At 46.2% G+C, this 12,859-nt stretch overlaps 1 protein-coding gene across 8 annotated transcripts in view; it reads left to right on the forward strand.

The window, feature by feature from the left end:
• Positions 1-2,850: 2,850 nt before the first annotated feature.
• The window catches only part of SEMA6D (semaphorin 6D), a 441,818-nt gene continuing 431,809 nt past the window's right edge, over positions 2,851-12,859 (forward strand). For 6 of the 8 annotated variants that reach the window (XM_079953190.1, XM_079953199.1, XM_079953197.1 and 3 more), the window contains exon 1: positions 2,851-3,071. The gene's annotated coding sequence lies outside the window, so the exon portion shown is untranslated. The remainder of the gene's footprint in view (positions 3,072-12,859) is intronic. The other 2 variants (XM_079953191.1, XM_079953192.1) reach the window with 1 other exon arrangement.

Raw genomic sequence — 12,859 nt, forward strand, 5'->3', positions numbered from 1 at the left:
CTTTATTGATTGCTGAAGAGCATTTGCAGTGTCAGCTGGGGATGGGAACTGGGAGAAAGGGGGTGGGGAGGGAGAGTTGCTTGGAGTTAAGAGGCTGTTGAATATCCAGAGATGGGGAGGAGGCAGTAAGTCAATGCACCCTCATTATGGATGGTGTCCCTAAGCCTCAGATGAATAAAAAACCGGAGTGAATTGGATTGCATTACAGGGAGGGCAGAAGGGACACAGGAGGACTGGAAAAGACAAAGGAAGGGGAGGAGGCTCAGGGGAACCGCAAGGATTTGAAGAAGCAAACAAAAAACCCTCAACACACCCTAGTATATGAGGAGAGGAGGGCAAGGAAAGCAAACAATAGGTGAGATTAAACTCGGGGGGGGGGGCACAGGAAGGAGGAAGGAGCAGTTGAAGGGATCGTAGGGCATGTGGTGCTTCTCAGAAGAACATCTGGAGGACAAAGGCTTCTAGAAGATTAGAAAAGAAATTAAAGGTAAAGAGAGAACAAGGAGATAAAGGTTCCCCATGGATCCAAGGGGAAGATAATGCAGTTCAATAGGAAATAGATGCCACTCTGATATGAAGACAAGGTAAGCCACACTATGGCATGCCAAGGCAGGCTGAATTTGCAGGCTCCTGAAGAGGAACTTGTGGGCTTCTCTGGGGGAGGGCTGTGGCTCAGTGGCAGAGCTTCTGCCTTGGGTGCTGAAGGTCCCAGGTTCAATCCCTGCATCTCCAGTGGTCTGAAGACTTCTGATAGCCATCATCATTAGACATACAGACTGCATATATTAATCTAGACATTTAAATTAGGAATGATAGCATCTTCTTGTTGTTATTGCCAGCTAGCAATGCATTTATCTCTCCATCCATTTCTCTTTGTTATGTTTGCAAGTAAAAATTCTTAATGAAATAATGGGCAGCATTGAGCTCCATTTAGCTCAGACGCATCCATTTCTGTCGAGAATCTGAATACTTGTTTGTGGCAAAACACAAGATGATTTAACAGCCTGGAAGGCCCATCTAGAACCCAGAAGTACGATCTTGAAAGAAGATGACAGCCTGTGGATTTTTCATCAGGCTCAATTTATACTTGTGATGTTCATGCAAAAATGCTTTTGTTTTGAATGAGTCAAGTTCTCTGAAGTCCACAGGTTTTAAGGCAGCAATCTTTTTTGGAGGGGGAGCCATTTAAACACCAAAGGGACTTACTTCTGTGTAGGCATAAGCAGCATTGCATTGTAAGCCCATGGATTTCCAAAGACTTGATTGTCTCTTCTTCAGGGCTGGCCCAAGACATTTTGGCACCTGAGGCGAACCACAAAATGGCATCCCTGCTCCCCACAAGGATGAAGATCTGAAGAGTGAAGGGTGAAGAGTGAAGATTTACACTGGCAACAAGGATGGAATAAAGATCTACATTGGGACCTGAAGTGAAGCCCCTGTGGATCCTGCTGCCTGAAGCAGTTGTCTCACCTTGCTTCATAGGTGGGCTGGTCCTGCTCTCCTTTTCTGCCTGTAGGCACCCCCAACTTTGCCCATGGCTGGGTCCCATAAGCCCCAGCCAGCACAGCCAATGGCCGACGATGGTGGTAGACATAGGAACAAGTCATGGCTCACTGACAAAGCACCCACCTTGCAAGCATCAGCCTGAGGGGCACAAATTAAGTCAGTTCGCTTTGAAGGGACTTGGCTCGGGGTTAGAGCTTCTGTTTTTCACACAGAAGCTCCCAGGTGAGAGAGATTCCTGTCTGAAACCCTGGTGAGCCACTGCTAGTCTATGCAGACCTAGATGGAACCCTGGACAGCTCATGGTGCTGATGATGCCAAGGTTGCAGGTTCGATCCCCATGTGGGACAGCTGCATATTCCCGCATTGCAAGGGGTTGGACTAGATCCGTGGTTCCCAATGTGGGGCACACGCCCCACAGGGGGGCAATTTGATTTTTAAGGGGGCAATTTGGAAGCTTGTACTAGCCTTTTAGGTTTCCTCCACAGGAATAGGAGTTCACTTTTTTAATAATAAGAATGATATGGGTGGGGGGTGGGGTGGGAAATAAGGATTTTAGAGATGCTTAGGTGGAGCATAATAGGGACGCGGGTGGCGCTGTGGGTTAAACCACAGAGCCTAGGACTTGCTGATCAGAAGATCGGCGGTTCGAATCCCTGTGATGGGGTGAGCTCCTGTTGCTCAGTCTCTGCTCCTGCCAACCTAGCATTTCGAAAGCATGTCCAAGTGCAAGTAGATAAATAGGTACCGCTCCGGCGGGAAGGTAAACGGCGTTTCCATGCGCTGCTCTGGTTCGCCAGAGGCGGCTTTGTCATAGTGGCCACATGACCTGGAAGCTGTACGCCGGCTCCCTTGGCCAATAAAGCGAGATGAGTGCCACAACCCCACAGTCGGCCACAACTGGACCTAATGGTCAGGGGTCCTTTACCTTTACTAGGTGGAGCATGGCCAAAAAAAGGTTGGGGACCACTGGATTGGTGATCCGCAGGGTCCCTTCCAACCTGACAATTCTAGGGTTACGTTTTATGACCAATGCTCAGGCTATTGCAGCATTCCGATGTCTGGAGGGCCACGCGTCCCCCACAGCTGCAATTAGAGGACCTTAAATCGCCCCTCACTGCGTATGTTCGTGTGTGGGTGTCCCTCTCTCGCGCACGTTTCGCAGCCGGATCCGAATCGAATCCACCGGCGTCCAGAGCTTGACGCGCGCCTAACTCGCGCAAGCTTAGGAGCGCGCGAGGGAGAGCGCATGAGAGGTTGGGGTCTCCTGCCCGCGTGCGCGCGCGCCCGCTCGCCTGCCTGCCTGCCTGCCTCCCTCCTTGCCGGGAGCCGCCAGGCAGCCGCGAATGGCTGTGGGAGGGCCGAGGAGGCGGGCTCGGCTGAAGTGAAACCGCGAGGGGAGTTTGGCGCGGGCGGAGAGCCTCTTCGCCGCCAGCGGAGACAGACCTCGCCGGGCGGTCGGGGAAAACGACCCAACGACGCGAGAGCGAGGCCGGCTCCCCGTCGCGGCTGCCGCTGCTTCCCTTCCCTCGCTGCCGTCGGGGCTTCCAGGCGGACTTGGCCAGCCGGTGAGGCAGCGCTGTGGGTGTGGCCGGCGGCGGGTTGGCACCTGGGTCTATTCTTACGTGGGAATGCTCGCTAGAAGCGTTTGGACTGGGGCCGGCGCGCGCGGGGGGGGGGGGGTCCTTCTCTAAATGCAACGCAGCCGCCCTCACGAAGAGAGCCAAAGTGTTTTTTACGCCGGACTCGGGCTGGGCGGCGTCTCCATATCCAGACGAGCTCGCCCGGGTCTACTCGGAAGTAAGTCCAATGGGACTGGCTCCCGCGTAAGCTTCGGTCCCATTTGCCGCAAAACTGAACAACCCACGCGCGATTTTAATAAGACGACCCCCCCCCAAAAAAAAATCCCTCGCTTCTTTCCTCAGCGCGACCCCCCTCGCCCCCGCCCCATTTCTTTTCTCCTTTGTGATTGTTTCACTCTCTCTTTTCGCAGCCGGGTTATTCTTGCCCTTCCAAGAAGCTGTTGAGAGACGTTTTGTCTCCTTTCCAGACTTTACCAGCCATGATTTGTGCATCTTGCGTGGAGAGGGAGGGATGCGGGGGGGGGGGTCGCTGTGGCTTCTCAACCTTCCCTTCCTCCCCGCTGCATCTGGAAACTATAGAACGCTGCATATAGAACACGTTGCATAGTATATACCATAATAATATCTGCTAGTAATTGACTCATAGTAGGGAAACTTCCAGCTTATATTTAAGTGGGGAGGGAAGAAAAAGAAGTGTCTCCTCTTGTGGGGGCGAGGTGGGGTTTTTTTGTTTTGTGTGGGTTTTTTTTGCACATCTTATAGCATCTCTAATTACAAAAACCTCCACCCTCCTTAATGCTGTCTGTACTGCTGGCTCCCATGTCTGTGCACTGTTTTCAGCCAGGCAGTTCCTTCTAATAAATCTTCTGTGCTTTCTTCCTCCTTTCTTGCAATTCTTTTAAGGATGTTTCCACTTTCCAATTACTCTCCCAGCTGGGTACTCTGCAGCTCTATGGTTGATAGGCTGAAGAATTCTTATTCTCTCTTCTTCCTGCACGCCGCCACCCCCCTCTTCCCCACCTCCTCTGGTGGTTTTCACTTCTCACATTCCCCATCCCTTCGAAGAACCCTGGAGATGGGCTGTTAAAGGTCTCTTCTCTCCCCTGACTGCCCCCATCCCCCAAAGCTTAAAGGGAGAGAAGCTCTTAGTTCAGACATAATCAATACTGCCTTCACATCACATGTTCAACCATTCCAAATAGGGTGTGACCGAGAACACCCAGTGGACAGTGTTCCCTTGCTGTTAACCCACAATTCTATTGCCTCTGTTACTTTGCCTTTGTATTCAGCCGAACATGGTATTGGACCAAAATATTGCAGAAATGATTATGCAACCCAGCATGTTTGCACAAAGTGACAGTGTCTGTGACTGCCACAGGACTTCCAATCCAACCAAACTGCCCTTCTGGGACATATATATATATATATATATATTGAGTGACAGTTGTGGATGGAGTTGCTAAGCTCGCTGGTCTACTGAGGCGGAGAGTTCCTAAGCCGGCCTTTCTCCCTAGGGAGATGCAGTACATCAGAACATCTCTCTTGAAAGTCCCAGCTTGATTTCAAAGGGGAAATTTAGCTTGTGGGTGTGTGTGGCTGCAAGTGAGCTGTTAACTTTATACGGAGAATGGCGGTGGGAGGAAAACACCACTGGAGGTTGCCCTTAACATGGGAAATAAATACATTACAATTCACAGAGGGGTGATTTTGTTCCTTTTTGTTGTAGCACCTTAAAGACCCAAGCGATTTATGTTGGCAGAAGCCTTTTTGTAGGGTTTGTGAAGTAGATTCTAGTCCATGAATGCTGATGCCATAATGAATGTGTTTAGTCTTTTGGGTGTTCGCCATACCTTGTGAAGTATTTCACAGGAGTTAAAGCTTCTTTTATTTTATTTTTTCAAAGCTTGCATGTATGCACACTTTGATTCTTCTGTGGTGGCTGTTCGCTAACACCTCCCTTACTATCACCCTTTACTGGTTATCTAAATCCTCTGATTTCTTAACTGTCCAAGCTGAGTACCGCTTAAAACTGGTTAGAAATCATATGCATTTGGGTGGTTTCCATTTTCACTGCCATTCTTACTTTAAAATCACAGCGTTTGGTTGACTTGCTATTGATCTTCTTTCGGTGTCTGGGCCCTGCATTTGTACTGCTTGAATGTAACAATAACATGGATTCTTTTTCAAGTGGATTTTGATTAGGAGAGAAACCGGGACATAAATGCATATGACTACCCAGCCTGAATGACCTTTTGACTTCTGAATTTCCAGCTTTAAATGCAAAATGGACTTTTCTAGCTTTTATTTCTGTTTGTGCTCTGACTCTCTTTTTAAAATAGGAAAATTCAGTCAGCAAATTCTGTACTTCTTTTGAGAATGTGGTGTAGCTGCATCTGATCAAAATGTTTAGACTTGTCAACTTACAGTGCTTAGTACATGTGTTTTAAAGAAAGTATTCGTTTTACTTAAATCCAGTATTGCAGATATCTCCATATTTATGTATATATTAGGTTGCTACAATCCTTTTCCCTTGGAGAAATTCCCATTGAACTCAATAGATATTATCCCCCCCCCAGTCGATTCCACTGTAAAAACTGCAAATCAGTGCATACTGATAAGGATATCATTACAACGGGACTCAGTGAGTTGTACTTCTGTGTAGATGAGTTTAGGATTGCATTGCACAGAAAGACTTGTAGAGGCTTATAAAATGATGCGTCTTGTTGGGAAAAGTGGATATAGAGACATTCCGCCCCTCTCTCATGATACTAGAATACCGAGTGCTTGTCCAAATTGATTGACAGTAGATCTGGGCAGATGAAAGTCATTTGTAATGGGTTTATAGATGATGTGATGGCAGCTAGCTTAGGCAGCTGTAAAAGGAGGTTGGCCCAACTTATGAAAGAGGCTAGGAAGTAAGCACCACTGAATGAATGCATTGGACAGGTCAGTGGCAGTAACCTCCATTGGGATATTCTGTGAAAGCTTACACCCAGGTTGAATGCGTTCAACTAGTCTTGTGAAAATGAAGAAATTCTGTACATCAGTTAGACTGAACTGGAAGAAATTTGGCCCTAGGAGTCTTCAAAAGAGAGATGTTTCCAGATGAAGAACTGTGAGAGGAGAGAGACCTTGCTGGCAATCAGGCAATGGCTTTTCCCACCTGTTTTGCCCCACCCTCCAGCCCTAGGAGTCTTTCCCAGACCATGACTTTGAGAACAGCAGAAACAGTTGTGAAAAGAGAAGCGGAGTTCAGGGATATTTTTTAAAAAAGGATTTTATAAATTTTGTGTCCCCATTTCTCAATTTGACCCTTTAAGATGGTTTTCCATGCTTTGTGGTATTTTATGCATTGGACTCATTATTATTTTTATTGATTATAGTTTAGAAACTCTTTTTTGTAATTGTATACTGTTTATTGTTTGCTGGTATTTTATTTTACTGTTTACTATTCTAATGGATTGCTGAATATTGCTTTCTTTGATACAAGTTGTTTATTTAAAAGTTAAATTTTTATTAAGATTTACTGTATTGGATCAGATTGTTATCAGGTGTGTGCTTTCTGCTGTCTATTTTGTTGTTTCTTCAGCTTGTAAACTGCCTTGTGTATAGTAACATAGAAAGGCGGGATACAAATTAAAAGTGAAATGAAATGAAAATATAGTTTGCTGTTTCGCTGCAGCAGACTAACAGAAGTCGAGCACACTGTGACTCTGGCCTCATCTGCCCTTTCCATTTCAAGCAGTTGTATACCACTTTAAACAGCCATGGCTCCCCTTCGACACCTGACAAAGAATTCTGGGAACTGTAGGTTGTTAGCTGTGCCAAGAGTTATTCGGAGACCCCCATTCCTCTCACAGAGTTACAGTTCCCAAAGTGTTTTAACAACCAATCCTTCTTTTTAAGGAGCTCCAGGAATGGCAGCTCTGTGAGGCTAATAGGGGTGTCCCAACAACTCTCAGCACCTTAAATAATGACAGCTCCCAAGATTCTTTGGGGAAAGCCAGGAATGTTTGAAGTGGCTTTTAAGTATATAGTGCAGAAGACCCTTAATTGCATAGGATCACATCTTTATCAACAGGTTCTTCAGAGGCTATCTGGAACGTCTGTGCCATGGGTAGAGAACATTTCCGAGTCCAGTAGCTGCACTCTCTGCTGGGCAAGCTTTTGGAGCCACATGCCAGTAGAGGGCCAGAGGCAGAAGGAGGTGGAGTGATAAATATAAACATTGTGTTCATACAGTAGAATTGTTTCTAAGCATCCTCACATGTCCTGCTCCATCTACCATCCAGGCAAGCAAGAGTTGTGATCAGAATTCAAGGATACTTTCTAACTTGGCAAACCGCCCCCCCCCCAACCATTCAACAAACACATGAATTAAGGCGGGTGAGGGGCATGGCCTCTGGAAGGAGGGTTTGGCTGGGGGCAGAATGTGTCCTGGAGAGAGTTTCTAAGGCCAGATAAAGAGGTATGAAGGGCAGAGCATTTGGGAAGGAGCTGCATTGGTGTCCCCATGTCCCTTGCAACCTTTGCAAGGAAATCTCCTTGCTCCTTAAAAAGAAGGATTGGTTGTTAAAATACTTTGGGAACTGTAACTCTGTGAGGGGAATGGGGTTCTCCGAACAACTCTTGACACCGTTAACAACCTACAGTTCCCAGAATTCTTTGTCAGGTGTCGAGGGGGAGCCATGGCTGTTTAAAGTGGTATACGACGGCTTGAAATGGAAAGGGCAGATGAGGTCAGAGTCACAGTGTGCTCGATTTCTGTTAGTCTGCTGCAGCAAAACAGCAAACAATATTTTCAGTGCCCCTCTCCACATCCCTTCAACCAGCCACCCAAAGAATTGGAGGAGCAGCCAAGGGAGTGAGTAGGTGGTCTCCTAGACACTCCAAGCCAAGGTGGAGAAGCAAAATTTTTGCCCCCCTCCCCTGGTCTGCATTGTTGGCAGAAGTCAACATGGCCAACTCCTATGCCCCTGATGAAGGGCTATGCTTGACAACTAGGCCTGAGGCCCCTGGCACCTGCACATATGCATTGTGTCCCTGCATGGTATGCCAGTTGTGTGGTCCGAGGAGTGAAAGAGAGGAGTATGAAAGAGATTTTGCCTTAAGGGCTCTGTTTGTGGGGTCCCTGGAGGTATCTAGCTAGCCACTCTTGAATACAATATCCTGGTCTGATCCAGTAGGACTATCAAGTCCTACACTGAAAATATTGTTTGCTGTTTTGCTGCAGCAGACTAACAGAAGTTGAGCACACTGTGACTCTGACCTCATCTGCCCTTTCCATTTCAAGCCGTCATATACCACTTTAAACAGCCATGGCTCCCCCTCGACACATGTTCTATCAAGGCACTCGTTGGATATATATATATTACCTGCTTTGCTTTAGAAGCGTTGCAGAATTGAATGTTCTCACACCATCCATAGCTGTGCACTTCAGGGTTCTGAAGCATTTTGTTATCATTCTTGCACCAGCCCTGCAATTTCAGCCAATGTTGTTCCCTTCAGATTGCAGGATGGGGAAAAGTGTCTGAACCTGAGAGAATAGTGACTGGCATGAGGGCCACCTAGTGATTTCGTGGCTGAAGAGAGATTTGAACTCTGCTCCCAGATCTTACCATGATATCCTATGCATGTTTCCTCAGAAATAAGCTGTTCTGTGTCTAGAACGTGTGTTTAGGATTTCTGTCTTAACCCTGACAGTGTTCTCATGTTGAGAGCAGGAAAAGTGCCTTTGCTGAAACAGTTACTGGATTTGTGCTTCTGTTTGAAGAAAGGAACCATTGTTGACTTTCATTATCTAGCAGCCACGGGGAGATTGACAGGTTACAAATTGCCAATCCATAAAGGATTTGGGCAGTAGATAGTTTTATTACTTATTAAATTATATACGCAAAAGTGTTCATTTTTTGGCCATTATGTTGTCTGCTCCCAATTGAACTCACTGAGATAATTAGCAGATCCCAGGCAATAACAAGTTCTGCTATTCATATGGTCAACTGATACTTAAAAACAAACAAACCATTGCACAATTCAAGCAGGTAAGACTGTGAATATTCTCTTCTTCCTGCTTTCCCTGGGACATATTATGAAACACAGCCTGCTTTTGTGGATAGCAAGGAAGTTGTTGATTTCACCCTGGGCCAATGTGATATAGTAGTTAGTCTGTTGGATTGGGATCTGGGAGGCCGTGTGATTCAAACCCTGCTAGGCCATGAAGCTCACTGGGAAATCATGAGGCATTCATAGTCTCACAGCCTAACCTAATTTGTTGGGTTCTTGTGAGGATGGAAAGTGGAGAACAATGTATGCCTCCATAAGTACCTCACTATATTTCTTTATTGTTACATTTTATTGTAATAATAATAAAAAACACTCCTGGTTCCCCCACCCAACCATTTTATCCTTGCATCAACCTGCAAGGTGGGCAAGGCTAAGAAAGTGTATCAGGGTTCAAAATGCTTCACAGTGTAGACCTACATATGTCTATTTTGAAGTCAGCCATTGGGTTCATTGAGGCTTTGTTGTTGTTGTTTAGTCGTTTAGTCGTGTCCGACTCTTCATGACTTCATGGACCAGAGCACGCCAGGCACTCCTGTCTTCCACTGTCTCCCGCAGTTTGGTCAAACTCATGCTGGTAGCTTCGAGAACACTATCCAACCATCTCGTCCTCTGTCGTCCCCTTCTCCCTGTGCCCTCCATCTTTCCCAACATTAGGGTCTTTTCCAGGGAGCCTTCTCTTCTTGTGAGGTGGCCATTGAGGCTTACTCCCAGGTAAATAGGATGGCAGCCGTGCTGCATTTCAATTCTCAGTAGAGCTTGTTGTCCCCAATCCAACACTTGGACCACTACAGTCTGTGAGAATTTCCTAAGCTGCTTCTTACTTGATGAATAGCCTGGTTCTCATACCTGGAACGAAAAATAAAGCAGATTCTGTGTCTCATATCTTAATAGCAGAGGCTGGAATCCCTGGTCAAACTTTACTTGGATGTAAGCCCCATTGAGGCTGTTGATTTATTATTATTTATGTCCCACATTTGCTCCAAGAAGTTCAAGGATGCTTCTCTCCATTGCCATTTTATCCTCACAGCAACCCTGTAAGGGAGATTAGTCTGAAGGACTGTGACTGGCCCAGCGTAAGCTGGTCATCTTGTATACTTGTATGGTGTCAGAGCCATAACTGGAGAGACTGCTGTGCCCTTGGCAGACCTTGGCATGAACTGTATCTCTGCCCCAACCCTCCCCCCCCCAAATCATTTTACCACAATAGCCACATTGGAAACTAATACATTTTACATGACCTACAGTAAGTACTCAAGGGTGCAGCGCAGGTGGCGCTGTGGGTTAAACCACAGAGCCTAGGACTTGCCGATCAGAAGGTCGGCAGTTTGAATCCCCATGACGGGGTGATCTCCCGTTGCTCGGTCCCAGCTTCTGCCAACCTAGCAGTTCGAAAGCACGTCAAGGTGCAAGTAGATAAATAGGTACCGCTCTGGTGGGAAAGTAAACAGCGTTTCCGTGTGCTGCTCTGGTTCACCAGAAGCAGCTTAGTCATGCTGGCCACATGACCTGGAAGCTGTACGCCGGCTCCCTCGGCCAATAAAGCGAGATGAGCGCCACAACCCCAGAGTCGGTCACGACTGGACCTAATGGTCAGGGGTCCCTTTACCTTTACCTTACAGTAAGTACTCAGAAGCATCCAGAGCGAGGGTGAGGCAGGGAGAAAGGGTGAAAAAAATGCACAAATTGTGCAAAATGCACATATGTCACAAACGTTCAAAAGGGACAGGAATATTTTCTTGTGTTTGATCTTGCCGCGACGGTGGCGGCTCGGTGATGCACCCATGTACGTCACACACTCCATAGTCTCCAGCAGTCTGCCTTCATACCACCTTGCCATTTCTTCCACCGCTCAGCTCCCAGCTCTTGTTTAAACTCACGAACTTACACAGGTCACTGGAGGCAGATTTCCGGGGTGATTTTTTTTTTTTTTTTGCAGAAAACAAAAACAAACCAACCAACAAACCACCTCTGTCACTGTGTGTAGTGCTTTGCAGAGTCCTTGCCCTAAAGAGTTTACAACCTGAAATTCAGCACAAATAAAACAATGGAAGGAAATATTGGGAGGGATCAGATAGGGAAGCAATATATGCTTCTTTCTGTTCCTGCCTGGACTGATGGAATCACCCGGTGACTTTGGCCTCATCTGCACCATACATTTAAAGCACTGTTATATCACTTTTAATGGTTATGGTTTTGTCAAAAGTGTCCCGGGAACTATGTGAGGGGACCCCTCACATAGCTACAATTGCCAGCGCCCTTGACAAACTAGTTACCAGGATTCTTGGGAGAGAAACCATGACTGTTATACTACTGTTTGTGGAGGTGATCCGAGCCTACAATAGATTGAAGGAACTAAGGCAGCTGTTCTCAACCTGTGGGTCCCCAGATGTTGCTGGACAACAACTCCATCATCCCTGAGCTCTGGCCTTGCTAGCTAGGGGTGATGGGAGTTGTAGTTCAACAACATCTGGGAACCCACAGGTTGAGAAAGGCTGAACTAAGGGCTGGTGCTAACTTTTCATAGAAATGTTGGGTTTTGAGAAAAGGTATGAGGGAAGTAAGAGATGTGATGACCCACAGGGTGTTTTGGGAAGCAGTTCCAAACACACTGGGCAAGACTTTTGGGTGACTGAGGATGATTCATTGATTATTTAATTTCTTTACTGCTTAGTTTATTAAAAAATATCTCTGATTGGGGTACAAACAACTGAAGCAGCAGCAGACAACTTAAAAAAACTTTAAAAACACACAGTTGCATAAAAAATGTTTCATTGAGACAAAATTGCTAGTATATATAAATCAATATAAATTCATTTTCCTTCTGACACACCCTCCCTTTCAGCCTATGGGCAAAACAATTTATTTATTTAAATTGAAATACTACCCTTCATCTGTAGATCTCAGGGTGGTTCACAATATAATATTACAATATTAAAAAACCCCCACAAAATACATAATAAAAATAAGTACAAAAACAAATCAATAATCCTTCCCCCTCCCACAACACATTTAAAAGGTCATGGGATGTCAATCAGCCCAAGCTAGACCTGGTCTCCATTCTTATTTATATAAATACAGGGTTGTTAAGTTGAAATTAATGGGTCTGTGTTATTCATGCGTATTAAGTTCAGTGGGTCTACTCTGAGTAGGACGCAACCCCTGATACTGGCTAATATAAGCAAAACAAACACAAAATCTCTCCTCCTCTCCTCCCCAGACACTAGCAACCTTGAATCAGAGGTCAGAGTAATAAGAAAATGAATGTGAGCAAATCTTGCGTTCATTTCCAGGCAGTTCAGGTCTGGAAGCTTTCTGTTGAGCATGCCGAGACTGTTGCACCAGGGCGTGGAGGAAGAGCTCTGGTGCTGATTAAATCTGCTTAAGAGCAGAGGGCATGTCACATACACAAAGAGAGGTCAGGATTAACTAAATGAGAATGCTGACTGTTTCTTTTGACCTTACAAAATCCAGTGAGGTGCTGATTTTCAAGGGCATCTGAGAAAAATTTAAGTGAGCCGGTTGCCAGGATTGTAAAGGTGGTAGAATTCTTTATGAAATAGATTGTTAAAGCAATTTATTTAATGCTGCATTTTAACTTGCAGGCAGTGGCGTAGCGTGGGGGGTGCAGGGGGGGCCGGCCGCACCGGGCGCAACATCTGGGGGTTAGGGTTAGGGGGGGCAAATCCATGGGTTAGGGGCGCAAATCCACG

This window comes from Podarcis cretensis (genome assembly GCF_951804945.1).
Source record: "Podarcis cretensis genome assembly, chromosome: 14".
Classification (NCBI taxonomy): domain Eukaryota; kingdom Metazoa; phylum Chordata; class Lepidosauria; order Squamata; family Lacertidae; genus Podarcis; species Podarcis cretensis.